Source organism: Malus sylvestris, chromosome 9 (genome assembly GCF_916048215.2).
Source record: "Malus sylvestris chromosome 9, drMalSylv7.2, whole genome shotgun sequence".
Classification (NCBI taxonomy): domain Eukaryota; kingdom Viridiplantae; phylum Streptophyta; class Magnoliopsida; order Rosales; family Rosaceae; genus Malus; species Malus sylvestris.
This window is the reverse complement of record NC_062268.1, coordinates 4017251-4024462: the sequence shown is the minus strand read 5'-3', so window position 1 is coordinate 4024462 and position 7212 is coordinate 4017251.

The following is a 7212-nucleotide window of genomic DNA, read 5'->3' as shown; positions in this document are numbered from 1 at the left end:
ACAACATCCGGTGGAACGAGAAGGTAAGTTCAGGGCCACCACACCAAGAAAGTCTCATTTGAAGGATCTCAAGATACTTTTGATAGTCAAATCATCGAGACCACCACACCACGAAAGGCGTTGGTAGAGATGTATACAATTGAGGAGCTGACGAGAGCAACCGATCAGTTCGAGCAACCATATCGAGGGATCTGTGTACCATGGCCACCTAAGCGGGAGGAACTTGGCAGTAAAGCGCATGCAGCCGGACAACATTCCGAAGATAGAGTTTGGCCTTTTTCATGACGTAATTCTCCATCACCCCAACGTAATGAGGCTGTTGGGAACTTGCTTGAGGTCGGAGGTGAAAAAATCACTTTTGGTTTTCTAGTACGCAAAGAATGAATCTTTGAAGGACTGGCTCCACGGCGGATTGGCAATAAAAAACCAGTTCATTGCGTCATGCTATTGTTTCTTAACGTGGAGCCAAAGGCTGAGGATATGTATTGATGTGGCCATGGCATTGCAGTACATGCGCGCTGTTATTTATAGGCAGAGATGAAGTGATAGAAACTGCATGGGAAACTGGGAGAGAGCCTGATTGAGCAAGAGCCAGGTCTGGTTGATCAGGAGCAACATCGACGTCCAGGTCCGGCGGACTCTGGCTCGATGGGATGGTGGGGAGAGAAGACTCAGAAGGAGAGAGAGACACACCACCAGGAGATGGAAACAATTGAGAAATACTAGGATATAGGGTTGGAGAGGAAGAGAGAAGATACGGGAGACAATGGAGCCAATCGCCAAGGGGAAGATCCATTTGAGCTCCATTGTCTGGTGGTGCCTCAGATGCGAGTAGTAGCTCTTAAGTTTCTTCATTTTTCAAAATTCACAAACTTCCATATGGGCAGGTTTAGATTTGGAAAGAGATGGTGGTTGAACATTGGCCTCGGGGTCAGCGTTTTGGTTGAAAGATCTACGGAATGATCTGAGTTTGTCTCAGTGGTAGCAGCACAAGAAGATTCCACTGAGGCTGAATACGATGATCAAGAGAAGAGCCGTGCTAAGAGGGAAGCCCAAGGACGGTCGAGATGCATCTACGTGGGGTGATGAAAAGTTCTGGCTCTTCATCACTTGAATCCGATGATAACAACGACGACAGCGGCTGTGACAATGGTGGCGATGGTCAGCTTCCCTTACTCATGTGTTAGGGAGGACTCAGAAGAGCCAATGTTGTTGTTGGGTGAAGGAATTAGGATTTTGGTTTTGGTTTTGGTTTTTAGGTTTATGCAGATTCACGGTGGACAATGATGAGGTTGTGAAGGTTTCACGGTGGTAAGATGAAAAAATGAAAAAGAACCGACATAGCTTTTCGTGTCGATTTCCCACACACGGCGCCAAATGTTGATGCACAAAATCTGGTGGATCTTGGACCAACGTAAATCCGACCGTGAATCACACAAACGCTTAAGAACACAAAGATGTATCGTGGTTCTCCCCAATGTTTGGGCTACATCCACACTGATGTTGATTCCATTTCACTATATGAATGTATGGATTATAATAGATCAGCGGGAACTCTCTGTGGATGCAGCCCTTGCCATTTTGCTCTCTGTTTGGCTGAGAGGGTATTGCCTTCTATTGTTGTGTGAGGATCTGAGACTCTTTTTTTTTTCTTCTTCTAGTGAAGGTGAGGATGATCCCTTTTATAGAGTAAGAGTTTCATCCTCTTACATAAGTTATGGGCTTAGTAATGAGGCCTAATATATGATACCAACAAGGTGTTTGATGTCACCAGAGACATTTGAATAAATGTTTTGAGGTTTTTTTAAGCCTGGTTTGGTACTGAGGTGATTCTGAAAAAAATTGGTATAAAAAAAAGTTGGGAGCTTTTTTTGTGTTTGGTAAACATTCAGCTTCAGTTTTTTTTTCCACAGTTTTGGGTGAAAAAAAAGTCAAAAACAAGAAGCTGCAAAACCCAACTTTGAAAAACCGACTTTTTTTCACATCTGTTTTACATAAAAGTTTACCAAACACAGTAATACTGTTTTTTTTAAAGCATTTTTACAAAAGAGTTTACCAAACATTCTATAACTTTATTTCACAGCTGCTTATTCTCACAGACAGAAACAACTATTTTTCAAAGCATATCAATACCAAACCAGCCCTTAGTGCCTAAGCGACTTGTGAGAAATCGACTGTTGGCGGAAGCAACAAGCAGCATTTGGGTTGTTGGTGGGGACCGAGACGGGGGAAGGCTTTCGTGGAGGATCCATGAGGCCTCTGCTTTGGTTCATGCGCATCTTGGCTACTACCCCTGCAGCTGCATGCAGCAGATCCCAGATGGCCGACGGTGACTGGGCGTTTGGGCTTCTATGGCTTGAGCCTTGTCCATAACTACAACCACTGTTGACTACGTAGAAAGTCGATTGGGAAAAGGTAGAAGCGACCCAACCCTACGAATCAGGCAAAAAAAAAAAAATCAGAAATCCCCAAATAAAATCAGAACCGCCATTAAAACGGCGTCGGGATGATTAAGGAAGAAGACGCCCAATTTTTTTTGCAATATTTTAAATTATTTTTTAATGTTTAATGTTTAATTTTTTTTATTTTTTATATCCACGTGGGACCTTTATTGACACGTGATGTCCAATCATTGTCCACATGGTCGTCACGTCATCAGTTAACGAGAGACTTAACAGCCAGACTAATAAATGTATGAGACTGTTCCAAAATTAACACTTTAGGTATGACTCCGGAACGAAAAAATTTCTTGTACTAAATGTTGAAAACCACGAAATTTGAGAGTAATAAACTGAGATTAACCCTAAAAAAAATGTTAACTTCATATACTTGATGCAACTAATTATATATTCATTTAAAAATAATAACTACATCTTCATACATTCATTTTGTAGTAATATGTCAATGAATATCGTATTATATATATAATGAATTGAATGAATTTTCTTGAAGAAAATTTTTCTTCTGATTTTTTAATTTAGATAGTCCATATAGGTGATAGAGTGGGCCACATAGGCATATAACAAAGATACTAATTGAAAAATTGACGAATGTATGATATTGCAATGAAATCATAATTTTTTGTACAAGGTTGTAAAATTTTAAAATTTTGTGTGGAGTTGCAATCAAACACGAAATTTACCCATTAATTAATCTATCCCATTTTGGTTTTGGGATTGGGATTCTTTCGTGCCATTCAATGTCATGTTCAGCACCTTCAGTTTGTGAATGACATAACGAAGTATGTCACTTGTAATTGTTCTACTTGTACAAAGTCCTTTCAAGGTTGGATAGGACTTAATCACAGTTGTCACAAAGCATATGACCCATCATGTGAGAGCAAACCACCCAAAAGCTGGAACTAGAATGATCGTTAGTAGAATCAAGGCAAAAGTTCCACACAAGAGGCTAACTCTGTTCATCAATTCATAGAGATCTGAATTGTGGAATGCTTGCAGTATCTTGACAGTTACCAATGCCCTTGCATAAGCAAATAACCTATGGTTACTTTTGATTCTATTCCTTCTGCTTATTGGAATTCATTAGGTCTCTCTTTACTTACTATCAATAACATGGATGATTTATTGCCTAATATTTGGGTTTTGTACTCTACGGACTATTGTTCTCCTACTGTGATTTCTTCTTCAGGGCAACAAGTTACTTTTCAGACTTCTTTTGAGGGTGTTCTTTCTCAGTTTACTATTGTTTATGCGGCTACTACCTCGACTCTTCGTCGTGTTTTATGGTGTGACCTCTTAAATATCCGTTCTAATACTACAATGCCGTGGATGGCAATTGGTGACTTTAATGCTATCCTTGGAGCGCATGAGCAAATGGGTGGTCGCTTGCCTGCTCGAACTTCATGTGAGGACTTTCGCAGTACTACTGAGCTTTGTGACTTTACTCATATGGATACTACTGGTGCTTTTTACACTTGGACTAATGGTTGGAATGTCCATGGTTACATGGAGAGGCGTCTTGACCGCTCTCTTTGTGACACACGTTGGTTACATTCTTGGCCTTATACTAGTTGTTGTGCTTTACCCAGGGTCGTTTCTGATCATAATTGTCTAGTTTTCTCGGCTTCTGCTATTCGTCTTGGAGGTCCGCGACCTTTTCGGTTTCAGTCCATGTGGACTTTACATTCAGAATTTTCTGGTTTGGTTGCTAAGTGTTGGCAATCAACTGTTGTCTATGGGTGTCCCATGTTTGTTATGTTGGAAAAGCTTAAGGCCCTTAAGCGCTGTCTTCGAGTTTGGAACTCTAATGTTTTTGGCGATGTCCATAGAAATGTCACTTTTGCTAAAGAAAGACTTCAGAATATCCAAAATAGTATTTCTTCTGATGGGAATTCGCAAGAGAAGTTTAATGAGGAAGTTGTGGCTAAGACGGCTGTCCTTGATGCTCTTCAGATGCAAGAAGCTTTTTGGCATGACCGTGCTCGAGTTAAATGGCTCACTGAGGGTGATCGTAATACCGTTTTTTTCCATGCTTATGCTCGAGGTAGGCATTCTTCCTCTAGGATTGTAAATCTTTTAGATGGTGAAAATGTACTCTCTTCACATACTGCTATTGTTGATCATGTGGTAAACTTTTATCAGTCTTTATATAATTCTTCGTTCACCCCAACTGGAATTGAGGATGTTTGTGGTGTAATACCACCTATGGTTAGTGAAGAGGAAAATCTTTCTCTTTCTTGTTTACCTTCAGCAGATGAAATTAGAAGTGTTGTCTTTTCTATGGATCCTTCGAGTGCTCCGGGACCTGATGGTTTTCCTGGTTCCTTTTATCAGTCATGCTGGGATATTGTTGGTTTAGATGTGATTGCTTTTGTACAAGATTTTTTTAAGCGTGGATGGCTTTATCCCAATGCCAATTGCAATTTTGTGGTGCTTATCCCTAAAGTAGAAGGTGTTGCCACAATTGCTCAGTATCGGCCCATTGATCTTGCTAACTTTCTGTTCAAAATTATCCCCAAGATTCTTGCTGATCGGCTTAGCCTAATTGCCACTCGCATTATTTCTCCTCAACAAACGGCATTTTTGAAAGGTAGACGTATTTCTGATTGCATTGGGCTAGTTTCAGAAGGGTTCAATTTTATGGACAAAAAGGCTTTTGGAGGTAATGTAGGCATAAAAGTCGACATCGCTAAAGCTTTTGATACTTTGAACTGGGATTTTCTTCTCCATGTGCTTTCTAGTTTTGGTTTTTCTAGTATCTTTGTGGATTGGGTGCGGGTTTTATTACAGTCAGCTCGCCTTTCAATTCTGGTAAATGGCACACCGCATGGGTTTTTCTCTTGCTCCCGAGGGGTACGTCAGGGTGACCCTCTTTCTCCACTTCTTTTTTGTCTAGCAGAGGAAGCTTTGAGTAGAGGTTTATCTTCGCTTTTCTCTACTAGAAGGATTACTTCTATTTCAGCTCCGCGAGGTTGTTGCCCTCCTACTCATGTGTTATATGCTGATGATCTTTTCATTTTTTGTCGTGGGAATGTTCGATCTCTTTGTTCTCTTCGAAATTTCTTGGATAAGTATGGTTGTGCATCGGGGCAACTTGTTAATGCATCTAAGAGTACTTTTTATCTCAGCTCTTCCTCAGCCCATCGTAAAGCTCATGTTTCTAGGCATCTTGGCTTTCGTTTGGGTGTTGTTCCTTTCACTTATCTTGGGGTACCCATTTTTCGCGGTAAGCCAAAGAGAATTCACTTTCAAGCTTTGGTAGACAAGGCTAAAGCTCGCCTCTCGGGTTGGAAAGGTAAACTTCTCTCAATGGCTGGACGATTTCAATTGGTACAATCTGTTTATCAAAGCTTATTTCTCCATAGCTTCTCAGTTTATCAATTGCCATCTTGCATTTTAAAGCATCTTTCTGCTTGCGCAAGGAATTTTATTTGGTCAGGGGATTTATCTTCCCGAAAATTGGTAACAGTTGATTGGAGTATGGTGTGTGGACCTAAAAAAGAAGGTGGGCTTGGTCTTCGTGATTTAGCTTCTTTGAATTTAACGGCTTTGCTTAGTTTTGGATGGGATGCTTTACAATCTTACTCTTTGTGGGGTTCTTTTGCTCGTCAGCGTTTTCCTCTTTCGCCTTACAGAAATCAAAATATCTATTTACGGTCTTCTGTGTGGCATGGTTTGAAGCGTGCTTTGCCTATTTTGAATAATAATAGTCGTTGGATTATTGGTGATGGGAGGTCAGTTTCCTTTTGGTTTGACAAATGGTTGGATGAGCCTATTATTAGTCCTTCTTTATTTTCGGTCATTTCACCTAAGGTTCTTCCTCGGGTTTCAGATGTTATTGAAGCACAAAGTTGGTCTTTGCCAGATTATTTTTCAAATTTATTCCCTTCAATTGTGCAACAAATTTTACGTCTACCTTTGCCTTTAAATGCTAAGGATGACAAATTGATTTGGGAGCCCTCACCTACTGGGAAGTTTTCTTTTTCTTCTGGTTATCACCTTATTCGAAGGAGACATAGTGATTGTGTTTGGGCTAAGGTTATCTGGCAACATTTTATTCCGCCACGACTATCTATTTTGGCTTGGAGGCTTTTTCATGATAAACTTCCTACAGAAGATGCGTTACAACGACGTGGTATTTCTTTGGCATCCATTTGTTGTTTATGTCATAATTCTGAAGAATCTACTGCTCATCTTTTCTTTGGATGTCGGATATCTAGGCAACTTTGGAGGTGGTTAGCATGTCAATTTGGTACATCTTTACCTTTTCCAGATTCTTTGGTTGCTTTTTGGGATGTATATGTTCGTAAGCCATTTTCCAAACAATTGCACAATCTATGGATTTTTGCGAGTCTTTCTACTATTTCAGCTATTTGGAAGGCTCGAAATAAATTTATTTTTGAGGGTCGTCCAATCTATTTTCATCGTCTTTGCATGTCTATTAATTCGGCGATTGTTCATGGTGGGAAGTTTATTCCTGGTTATTCTCAGGGTTTTGACACTCGAATCATTTATTCTTTGGGGATCCAACCTATCCCTCGCAAGGCTCCTACTATTCTTCCTGTCCTTTGGTCTCCTCCTTGGTTTCCTTGGGTTAAGCTTAATACAGATGGTTTGTCTAAAGGAAATCCCGGTCCTGCTGCATGTGGAGGAGTTTTCAGGAATTGCCATGGTCGTTTTCTCGGAGGTTTCTGTCAACGGATTGGTCATTGCAACTCTTTTTTTGCAGAGTTATCAGCAATTATTATTGGTA